This window comes from Miniopterus natalensis, chromosome X (assembly GCF_054644295.1).
Source record: "Miniopterus natalensis isolate mMinNat1 chromosome X, mMinNat1.hap1, whole genome shotgun sequence".
NCBI lineage: Eukaryota > Metazoa > Chordata > Mammalia > Chiroptera > Miniopteridae > Miniopterus > Miniopterus natalensis.
Window position 1 is genome coordinate 71732964 of NC_142103.1, and position 12602 is coordinate 71745565.

The 12602-nt window shown below is 40.9% G+C and overlaps 2 pseudogenes; both read right to left on the minus strand.

Moving 5' to 3' along the window:
- Positions 1 to 988: 988 nt before the first annotated feature.
- Positions 989 to 1427, minus strand: LOC107538832 (nucleoside diphosphate kinase B pseudogene; annotated as a pseudogene).
- Positions 1428 to 10615: 9188 nt separating this feature from the next.
- Positions 10616 to 10842, minus strand: LOC107538827 (transcriptional regulator ZNF706 pseudogene; annotated as a pseudogene).
- Positions 10843 to 12602: the final 1760 nt, after the last annotated feature.

Here is a 12602-nt window from a genome sequence, read left to right on the forward strand (position 1 = left end):
TAAAGTGGCTAAAATTAGAAAGACTAATCAAACCAATTGTTGGAGAATGTGGAAGAACTGGAACTCTCATTCACTGCTGGTGGAATATAAAATGGTACAGCCACTATGGAAAACAGTATGGAAGTTCCTCAAAGAATTAGGAATAGAGTTACCATATTAGAGTTACCCAGCAACCTCTCCTTTGGATATCTACCCAAAATATTTGAAAATGCTTGTCCTCAAAGATACATGAAACCCTATGTTCAATGCAGCATTATTCATGGTGGCCAAGACATGGAAACAACCAAAGTGTCCCTCAGTAGATGATTAGATAGAAATGTGGTACAGTTATACAGTGGAATACTACTCAGCCATAAGAATAGATGAAATACTGCCGTTGTGACAACATGGATGGATCTTAAGAATATCATGCTAAGTGAAATAAGTCAGACAGAAAAAGTCAAGAACCATGTGATTTCACTCATATGTGGGATATGAAACAGAAAGCAAAATGAACAAACAAACAAAAACTCATAGACACAGACAACAGTATGGTGGTTACCAGAGGGAAAGCGGGGTGGAGGGAGGTAGTAAAAGGCAAAGGGAGTCAAATATATGGTGTCAGAAGATTTGATTTTGGGTGGTGGGCACACAATGCAATATACAGATGATGTACCATAGAATTGTACACTTGAAACCTATATAATTGTATTAACTAATGTCACTCCAATAAATTTAATTTTAAAAACATTAAATATTTATCTGCCATACAATTATAAACCATTCTTCTCCTAGGAATTTACTCAAGAGAAATGAAAGTATATTTTCACACAAAGATTTGTACAAGAATGTTTATAGCCACCACCCCCCCAGTTTCCAAAGGCTTTATTGGTAAATATGCTTTAGAAAAGAAAGATTGATCTAATTGCTTCCAAGTCAATGGAATGGAGCACTGTGTCCAGGGACACATCCAAGCGGAGCTGAAAGTAACTGATGCTTTGTGCACCTCTTAGTCATAGATCCAGTCAAAAGGACAAGACTTGTAGTCAATCAATTCTTTGGGCTTAAACCATAGGCTGATTTCTCTCTCAGCACTACATATGATGTTCCCATCAACTTGAATGCAAAAGTCTCCTCTGAATAGTGCCGGGCTTACAACCTGCTGGATTGGTCTCCTCAAGCATCATTCTCCTTATCTTCTTCACCTTCAGCCCCTCCCGGACCATGACTACAACAGGCCCTGAGTTCACGTACTTCATCAGCCTGTAGTAGAATGGATTGTCTTTCAGGTCATTGTAGTGCTGCTTCAGGAGTTCTTCAGAGGCCAGAAGAATCTTCATGGCCACGAGGTGGGACACCTTCTGCTCGAAGCGATTGATGATGTTGCCCACCAGACCGAGCTGCATGCCATCCTTGATGGTGACGGAGGTACGCTCCATGTTGGCCATGGTCTGAGGAGCTAGCTGGGAGTTGGAGGGACTGAGGGAGTTACCTGGAGAGACCACCAGAGCTGGGAGTCACCCCTATAGCCACGTTTTTTTTACTTTGTTCCCAATTTCTGTGTTATTCTGATAGCTATCTGGAGTCTTCTTTTTCCCCGCTCCCTGCTTTGGTTTGGGAATTGTGATCTCTTTCAACACTGATTTTTTTTTTTTTTTTCCTTTTAGTCAGATAAAAAGTATTCTCTTATAAGGAAGCATCTAGTATGTAGCATCCTCTGACATTTAACAGACACGAATATTCGTGTGTATATAGAATCCTACATACATAACCACCTATATGCTATGTACTCTGAGTATTGTTTTTTAGAATCTAAGCCTGAATAGATGGTGATGCCATTAACAGAAATTAAGAGCACAGGACAAACAACAGATTTGAGGAGTTATCTACTGATAGCCACAAGAACACTGAAGCACTGTCTCAGTATCTTCTCAAAGGGTTTTTTCCTTTACAGGATGGGACAGAATTCATATGTTAAAGAGAAATGAGTGTTAATTGACAGAAAACTCAATGTGGGTCAACACTGAGATGTAGTTGCCAAAAATAACTGTAAGGTTATAGCCACTTTATTTTTAATAGTCTCAAACTGGAAACAATCCAAAGGCACATCAACAGGTAAATGGATAAACAAATTGTGATATAGCCATACAATGAAATTCTACTCAGCAATAAAAATGAGTGAACTACTGATACAACAGCATGGATAAATCTTAAAGTGTGCTGAGTAAAAGAAGTCAGATTTTTAAGAGAAGACTATGTACTGCATGACTCCATTTATGTGAAGGTCTAGAAAGTACAAACTAATCTATAGTGATAAAAAGCAGAGCAGTGGTTTCGTGGGGGTGTGGGCAGGGGGGCAAGGGTAGGTGAGAGGGATTACAAAGAGTCATAGGGAAATTTTGAGTGGTGATGGATATATTCATTACATTGATTGTGGTGATGGTTTCATTGATTATATATGTATATGGTTCATTGAAACATCAAATGTACATTCTAAATATGTGCAGCTTATTACATATTAATTGCATCTCAGTAAAACTCTTAAAAAATCTTTGCTTACACAAGTTTAAATGGATTTTCTATTATTTTTAGCTAAAATTTTTAACTGATATGGCTGTCATACTTAAGCAAACTATGCCTAATTGATGCATTTAACTAATCTCCAATGGTGGAAGGAAAACCAGATAATTGAAATTAAAACTAGTATTTAGAAATGAGAAAAGGAAAACAGCATACAGCAGTCATTATCAGTCCAGACTCTACTAGGATAGCAAAGATTCCCTTCCCTGCTAGTAGAGTGTATTTCTTGATCAACCAATCTATCTGCTCTCACTTCTGGGTCTGTCTTGGGAGAATATCTCTGGCTTGTTGTCCCCTTGGCCCCATAGAAGATGGTTATTGGGAAAAATACCATTTTAGTGGCCTACTTCTTGTTGGCAGGTTCAGTATTTCTGAAAGAATGTTCCGTAATCTGCTTGAATTAGAATCACCTGTTTAAAATGCAGACTCCTGGGCCTCACATCTGAACTACTGAATCAGAATTACTGGGAGCAGTGCTAGGAATCTACATTTTACCAAACAATCTAGGGGATTCTTAAGTATACTATAGTTAAGAAACATTGGATTAAGTCTTGAATTGCAACCCTCATGTCATACAAAGAAAAGTCTAATTTAGGTTTCAATATTATTTCTTTTCATTTTGACAGTCCCTTCTGAGACTGTCATAAACTGATGTTTCTCAGACTAGGGTCCATGACCTGTGAGGGGTCCAAACATGTATTCTCAGTTGCCCATAAATTCTTCATAAAATATTTTAATTTTGTATTTTTCTTTTGATAATAATCTAAATACAACAATTATAATTCTTACCCAGCCTGGCGTGGCTCAGCGGTTGAGTGTCGATCTAGGATCCAGGAGATCAGGGTTTGATTCCCAGTCAGGGCACATGCCCGGGTTGCAGGCTGCAGCCGATCAATGAATCTCTTATTATTGATGTTTCTATCCTCTCTCTCCCTTTCTCTCTGAAATCAATAAAGATATATTTTTAAAACAACAACAACAATTACAATTCTAGATTTGGATACCACTGCTTTTTGTAGTAAAGTTGATACCAAGGCATATTATTTCAGTTGTCAGGTGCATAAGAGTGTCTATGCCCCCTCTGTCCCTTGTAAGTGATGTATTAAACATGTCCCAGTCCTTGTCTCAAAGTGTAGATATAGGAGCTCCTCTCTGACATCAGGAGATGTCCAGAGTGACCTGAAAGCACCCTTTCAAGTGCCATAGCTAAGGGTCCTTAGACATTGGCTAGATGATTGTGGTACAAGATCTCAGGACACAGACATTATCTTTACATTCCTGTGACAGGAGGGCTGTGAGAAGGTGAGGTCCTGGGATACAAGCAGAACAACTATTCTCTCATGTAGATGCTTAGGTGGCAAGATCTCCAAGAACAAATAAGGCAATGCTTCCATTCATGGGACATATACCCTTGAGACTTAGCCCCTGGCCATGGTTCTGGGTTCTGGTCCAAATCAGTGCTTCTCATAGCAATACTGATCCATTGACCTGGCCCATCTCAGGCCACTGACCATCTGTGTAACTACACCCAGTGGCTGGTCTCTATTACCTTAAAGGACAGGTAAATGTTTTCATTTTTTCAAGATCTTGGCCTACCCCTAAGAAGAACTTGTGTCACAATTTGAGCTTCCAAAACGTACTACACAGTAAAAAAAAAAAATTATTCCTCCACAAGGAAAATTCACTCCCTATCCCACAGCCCTCTCCAAGAGAAAAAGAATGGGTCATTTTCTAGAACTGGTTCAAAAATAGCTGCATGGTAGTTTCAGGGTTGATTTAATCAGGAATCGAATGACATCATCAAAGGCACAGGGGCTTCTCTTTTTTTTTTGCCTTCCTCTACTGACAACAGATCTTTCTTCCCCGTTGCAAGGTGACTGTAGCAGTTCCAGCATTGCATGAAGACACAGCAACATCCTGTTAAGAAGAGGGGAGTTTCCTCCTATACATCTCCTTTTATTACTGAGGAAAACTATCCCAAAAGTCCCCCAGTAGACTTCCCCTCAGGTCCTAGGACTGGGTCACATACACATATCTAAACCAATTATTGGCAGGAGAATAAGCCCATCAATGACTGGCATTGACTATCCAATGTTCCACTGACACCCCAACAAAGGGCTGGGGTAGGGCCCCTTCCCTAAGCATATGACCTCAGGACCATGCCAGAAAGGAAAAAGGGGGAGAAATGGATTTGGGCAAACAAGTAGCATTGTCTTCTTTACTCACCTACCTCCAGATTCCCCACATTCGAACAGTTTGTTTCAAAAGGTGCTGCACAGGATTCCCCAAGGCTGTCAGTGAGTGGGCAGCTTGATAGGTGGCTGTTTCCATCTTCCCACTCAAATTCACCACCAAATCCCTCACTCTCTGATGGTTTAGGTGCTGTTTCTCTCCATTTCATACAAAGCTGAATCCCTCAAAGGATTTGTTCTTGCCTTCCCTTCTGGGTGTGGAGAAATTGTTCCCTGTCTACACTGGGTTATGTGGGGGTAGTTTTCCTAACCAATTCCTTTATGAGCAATAAGTTATTTTGGTAGATCACTTTATCTGGACTTGCCCTACATTCTGACTATATTTTGTACACAGTAGAGGGACTCAAGTTTCCTTACCACAAGCTAGGAGGTAGAGGTCTGGTGATGGCTCACAGGACAACCTCAAATTTCACAGCAGCATTCGGGCCTCTTATTCTGTCTTTTTTCTTTTTCTCATGGTGTGAAGCAGTAGTGGTTAGCTTACCAGCCACTCTAAAGATAGTAAGGGTAGATGAACACTGAGTGAAGTTCCCTGTAGTCTTTCCTCCCTCATTCATTCCAAATCAGAGCTCAGTGAGCAGCCAAGTATATGCCAAACACCAAAAAGCAATGGCAAAAGCTATTGCATTAATTCACCCTGATGGTATTCATTCATCCTGGTGGCATTTCTGAAGTGTGCCCAAAATGCTTCATATTGGTTCCACTGCCTTTTCTGATTAGGCCTGAGCACCCCAAATATATTTAATAAAAGTCAGTTAAACCCCTCTGGTCGTGGGTCTCCAAAGGGACAAATGCTCAGTTCTGAGCTTCTCATTGAAGTACTGTTGTCAGCAAATGTAAAACTAGGGGAAAGTTCATATGCTGAGAATTTTAGAGCAGAAATCCCCTAAAGTTGTTATACTCATGTTTTTTGGACTCAGATGGCTGCAATCAGAAAGTATACTGTGGTGCCTGATATTGTCCCCACGTATGGTCAGGTACATCCCATCAAGGGATCAAAGGCAATCACTTGCTGAGAAAAGTACTCTAATTCTTTCCTTCTACCCACTGCCACCACCCACTTTCTGCCAGATCACCCAAGTCATCATGCCAGGGTGTCTAGACAAGGAAGTTACCTTCTGAGAACAACACCTATTGCTTTCTCTGCCTTGTACAGGGCACTGAAGCTCCCAATACAGGCCCACCCAAAACCATTAGGCAGTTCTCCTTCCCCTAAATCTTGCAGCAAAATATTAAGGCCTTGAGGGAAAGAGTCCTTATTTCTTTCTTTGATCACTTTCTTCCGCTCAGAGTCCTCTACTCTGTCCGCAAATGAGGTAGCAATGACTAACTTGGTGCCACATGATACCAAGTAGCCCCCAACCGTCAGCCTGTGTTGGGTCTTTTGCTACTCTTTTTGGGTGTGCATTTGAACCCACTTCCTCTGGTTAGGGACTTCCCCATCTCATGATTCTTGGAAGGAGGCAGAGCCCACCTCCCTCTACAGACTTAAGAATGCCACATTTAGCCTCCCTCCTAGAGTGTTGGCACATAACCTAGACCAGTCGTTCTAGACTTAGTCTTAGGAGTTAGAGACAAAGAATCAGGGACCCAGACAGACTCTCAGGCAACACTACCACTCACAGCAAGATACAGGTCTCTGCAGGGCAACAGTGGTGAAAACTGTAGATGAAGTGCTCGGAGGTGCTGCAGTGGGTTCCTCACCAGACCAGTTCTGCAGCGTGGTTTGAGTTTTGTTCCTGCCTGCAAACCTGCCTCTCCAGCCCGCCTGCTGATTCTGGGAGCTGCCCAATATCCTTTTAATGAGTTATTTTTCTGCCTGAATCATCCAGAGTTCAATTCTGTTGCTCACAATCAAGGATCTGGACTGATACACAGCTATACTATACTTCCTTCAGGAATTTGTCCTACTTCTGAGAATTCCCAAAGGGCTTTCTTTGTCTCCAGGGAGAGTTGAAGGGGATTCTTTATAAATGTCCATTCTGTTATGAATACTAAAATTAGAACAGTAGAGCTACCCACCATTGTCCCACAGTATCTAGTTTAGTATCAGTGAGCACTTATGTTCTGAGCAATGCTGGAAAGCCCCTTTTAAAGAGATTTTACCCTGAAAAAAGACTTTATAATGCTTCTAGAAATAATAAATTTTATGGTGTCCTTTATATACTAGACCTGATCTCTGTGAACACATGATTTTGAAATTGGGATTTAAAATGTGTTTTCGCAAGAATCAAATATTCAAATGTAAAAAGTTTAATTGATTATGAGAGTGTCTCTTTTGAGATGATGCAATACCTGCCTGGTATTGAGTCTGCTGTTCCACTGTGTGCTGGCAGGAAGGCTTTCAGAGTTTATCTCGGTACATTTGAAATCTGGTAAGCAATTGGTTCTCTCTCTAAGCTCTGGTGTAGAATCTAGCCTGAAATATAAAGCACTAGCCATGCCTTGCTGAAACTTTGAATTTCAGTCATGTGGGTCTGTCTGCGAAGATCATGAGGCCATCTCCCCTCTGATGTCAGGACTCAACTTTTCCTCTTATCTCCATCTGCTGTACCCAATTCAGGAAGGTCAAAAGTGGGCTGTATTGGATGTTGTGCCAAAACTGTCCACAGAGCCCTAAGCTGCTGGGGCTTGTGGGGACAGATGAAGAGTGTCTTCATGCCAAGCATGCATGTGCTGGTAAGGGGATTTCAGGGTGTGATGGAACTATTCTATATCTCAATTGTAGTGGTGGTTATACGACTCTAGGCTCTGTCCAAACTCATAAAATTATACACTGATATTAGTAAATTTTATTATATGTAAATTAAAAATCAATTTTAAAAATTTTTAAAGAATATGAGTGCTGTAATACTTATTTTCCATGTGTGAATTTTGGCTGTGTAGTGGTGCAGGATGCAGGCACATGACCACAGTGGAGGACAGTGTCTCCAACTAATCTTAGAGCACTGTGTGCCTGTCAGTTCACATTTCATTAGCCACCTCATATATGAAATTCTAAAGTTTGTGAGTGACTGCCCATTTTAGGGTCAGGAATTCAAATTTGTAAGGAGGTTACTGGGTGTGGTTTTTCTTTCAGGTTCCTGCTGAAGGTTGAAAGAATCTGTTCCCCTTTTGTCTTGATATAGTACTATTTATTCCTAGACCCTGAAAACTGACATCTGTGTGCTTGATGAAAGCTTAGTAGAATCACTGAATGCTGAGAAATCAGTTTACACTGTACAGTTGATAAGGTCCGAATTCCCAGTAATAGGACCAACTTTCCTTAAAAGTTTTGTGGGGTGGCTGGATTCCTACAATTTCCTGCTTTGTGGGTGAAGCCCTAGTCTCAATCATCTTCAGCCGCTATGCCACAAAACTCTTGGTTGACCTCCTGTCTCAGCAGTTCTCAATCCTGGTTATAGTTTAGAATCACCTGATACCCAGGCCACAACCCAAACTAATTAGATAAGAATCTTTGGGGTATGGGGCCCAAACATCAGTATTCATTTAAAACTCTTCAGGTGATGTTTATAACTCTAAAAGGGGGAAAGTTTCTACTTTATATACAGGCAGGAACATAGGAAGAAGGATGTATTAGTCTTCTCAGGCTGCCATAACAAAATGCCAGGTTAGGTGGCTTAAACAACAGAAGTTTATTTTCTCACAGTTCTGGAGGCTGAAAGTCCAAGATCAAAGTGTTTGCAGGGTTGATTTCCCCTGAGGCCTCCCTCCTTGGCTTGCACATGGACAGCCTCTTGCTGCCTCTTCACAGAGTCAGCCTTCTGGACAAACAAGCCCCTGGTGTCTCTTTGTGTGCCTAGTCTTACTTTTCTCTACTTATAAGGACACTAGTCACATTGGAATAGAGCCCTTCCTATCAGCCTCATTTTAATTGAACCTCCTCTTAAAGGCCCTATTCCAAATACAGTCACATTCTGAGGTACTGAAGGTTAGGGATTCAACATATGAAGGAGGGAGGGGTCACAATTCAGCTCATAACAAAGGAGATCATGGTCCCTCGAATACTCCTCAACATTTTCCTTATTTTAAACTATTGGGTTTAATAGCCAACCTCATGGTCTTTTGGGAGCGTGGCTGCCAGCATCAGGGGTAGGAGAATAGAGTTCAAAAGGGAAGTTCAGCTTTCACCTTCACGAGACCACTCTTCCAATGCCAACAACTGTTCTTCTTAGGACCAACTTTGGGCACTTCTACTTTGTCTACAGAAGGCTCTGAAGTGGAACAGACCATTAATCAATTTAACTCCAAGTTCTTTACTTCATCATAAGCTATAAAGTCTATCACTGTTATGTTTCTCATCCTAAATTATGCCTGGCCACATTGTCCAATATGGCTGACCAGAAGTTATGTGTTCAGCCCAAATGATAGCACAAAAATGTCCCAAGTAATGTATAAATGCCCCAAATTTGAACAATGTGAAATTCCTGGGAAACAAATAAATTTCATAACTCCAAAGAAATTTAAACTCACAAGAATTGCCTGATTTCTGTTTCTGCTCTCAGCTAGAAGGGTCTTACTCTGAGGTGTGAAGAGAGTGGGGGTTCCTTTGGCAACTGCAACCTAGATGGTCTTCCACGGAAGTAGGTGAAGTTCACATAGGACCTCCAGAAAAGAATTAATCCAATTCCAAGATTCTCATATGTCCCACATTCTAAGAGTTCAAAAAGTTAATTGGACACAAGATTTTCCTGGCACCAATGCCACGTGTACAAAAACTTTAGAAGAAAATAATGCAAAGAAGCAACCAGACAAACACAGTTAGGACATTCTGCAGAACCATTGGCCTGGTATCTTCAGCAAATCAGTATCATTAAAAATGGTATCTATGCTAGATTAAAAGAGACTTAAGGGACATAAGAACCAGTTGTAATGCATGGTCTGGATTGAGTACTGCTTTGGATGAAGCAAATGTAAGGGACATATTTTAGGTCATTTGGGGAAATATGAATGTGATCTGACTGCTAGATGAGTTGGGAATTTACTGAAATAGCAAAACAGAGGTTGGTGACTGAAAAAAGCAGGCTACAGAACAGTATGTGTAGTAAGATCTCACTTTGGTAATGAAACAAAATCATGTATAGACAGAGAGAGATAAGAGAGAAATCTTGCAGGTTACGCACCAGGGTCTTACAGTGCTGATTTCTGGGTAGTAGAAGTTTTACTTGTTTATTTATTTATATTTCTGCTTGTCTATACTGTTTAACTTTCTACAATGCTTCTGTATTAATGTAAAGTTATTATTATTATTATTATTTAAATCTTTACCCAAGGACATGCTTTTCATTGATTTCAGAGAGAGGAAGAGAAAGAGAGAGGGGGAAACATTGATGTGAGAGAGAAATATTGATCAGCTGCCTCCCGCACACACCATGACTGGGGATTGAACCCGAAACCTTCTGGTGTTCGGGACAATGCTCCAATTGAGTCACACTGGCCAGGGCAACATAAAGTTATTTACAAGATAATTTTCTTTTTTGTTCTGTGAAGTTTTAAAATCAAAGTACTACTTTATTACATGAGTTATTTTACACAATATGAACATCAATATAATTACAACTGAAAAGAAAACTTTATAACAAGGATGGACTGATTTTCAGATTTCCGAATCAGAGCCAACTGTACATTTACACAGGATTGTTTTTGCATGAAGTCCAAAAGGAAACAGCATAAAAATAGGTGTTTCTGTAGCCCCCTCATGTTTGCTGATCAACAGTTTGTTAGAAAAGCCACTGCACGTTTGTCACCTAAGATCTGAGACAGTAGAACAGTCAAAGGTGTCATGAACTCAGCCCTAGACAAGTTTATGCAGGAACCTCAGCCAGTTCTGGAGGAAGTGGAGTCAGGACACTTCTCTCAAGTGCTGCTAGAAGGTCTTAGGGACTGGCGTTCGTGTCCTACAGACAGTGCAGATATACATTAGGGCAGCTTTGGCAGCAGCCTTTTGGTCATGCCCTTGTTTCTTCTTTCATCCAGCTTGCTTTTTGGCATTTTTCTGCTGAGGCTGAATCTTCTGCAGTCCACAAGCCATATCCAGGCTTGGACAGCCTTGTGTCTTGTGTCTTATGTCCTGTGTCTTGTGTCGGAGATGACCACACAGAATGAAAGGGGAGGCGATGTCTGGAGGGAGAGGAAGGGGGAGCACGCCAAGCACTGCTTGGGCCTCATCCACCTACCAATGAGGGGAAAGAGGAAAAAGAAAAAAAATTCTTAGTCACGAGCAAACCTCAGCCCCTGAAGCAATTATCCCAAGCAAAATTATCTTCCTAGAAACTAGTACATAATACAGTCCAGCCTCACACTGCCATGAGAAAGCAAAGCTTATAGCAGAGACAGTGATATCTGGAGGAAAGAAGGGTAACCATAGAAAACGTGAGAGAAAGAGGAAATCGTCTTTCTTTCAGCCTCAATTGTAAGTGAATTAGATGGTGCTGTCTAGGGGCCATTACCTCTCAGTTTAAACTCTACTGCCTCTTGCTCTGGAATTTCTTGGTTGTATAAAGCCTGCCTCTCTGGGTGGCTTCCTCTCTCTCTTTCTCTCTCCCCCCCCCCGCCCCTTCCCTTATTTTACTCCATGAATTACCCTTAGTGAATTCCTAAACAGACAGTCAAAAGCTTGTGCTCTTGGGTCCTGGTGAGGGAAAAATGCATCTGCCTTGGGCTTGCTGCCTTATGAAAAGCCTTTGACTTTTCCAGGCCTTAAATACCACTTCACCAATAGCAGAAACTGTTCTTTCTGTCCACTCTTCTGGCTTCCTTCCTCTGAAGCAGGCTCAATAGCATTTCCTCTTTTTTTAATTGTGAGAAATGTAAAGGCTACAGAAGAAGTATAAAGAATACTATAACAAAACCCCGCATTCCCCTCACCCAGAATTGTACATATTTTGTCCAATTGTACATATTAGAGACATAGATAATTTTCCATATAACCACCATCTACATTGCCATTCTCCTCTGAGGCAACTGCTATAGTTTGGAGAGTATTCTTATCCAGTTTCATGCTTTATAAGCATATGTACATCCATAAACTGTATGTGGCATTTTTGTGCCCATTCCATTTACATAACTGTATGATTTTTAGTCAGCATTGGTTCTGAGACCCATATTGCTATATGGAGCTCTAGCACCATTTCGGTGTAGTATTCGATTGAATGACATCACCACATTCTATTTTTTGGACAGCATTTTGACAAATTGCTCTCCAAAGTGGTTGAAGCAGTTGATGTTCCCACCAGCAGGGTAGGAGTATGCCTATGTCCCCCCATTTCCCAACACTTGCAATAGTCAGATTTTAAAGTATTTGTCTACCTAATGGGTAAGAAACAGTACCTCAGTTTTGTTTTCATGGTCATGTGTGAAATGTCTCTTGTTCTAGGCTGATTTCCTGACTCAGGTAGGGCCTTGCTTGGCTCCCCAGCTTCAGCAGGAACTGGTACTCCAGCCCCTAGAGCCTGTGTCAGTCTTGGATCCCTTATTACACATGCATGCATGTCTATGTCACCTTTAGGGAGTCTTCTCTGTTTCTGACTCCTGGAGCATTCCTTTTTTTTCTTCTTTTTTCTTTTTTCTTTTTTTTTTTTGTAGTTTTCAAGCTCAGATGTCTATTTTTAACTCTAAAAATATTTTATAAAAACATAGGACAACTGTTTCAAATCCAAACAAACTAAAAAGACATAACAAAATGCAATGCATGAAACTTGACTGAATCCTGGTTTTTTAAAAAAGCTATAGAAAAGAAACAGAGGCACGGATAAAAGCTGTCAGTGGGGAGGGGGGAGAGGGATCGGGGAA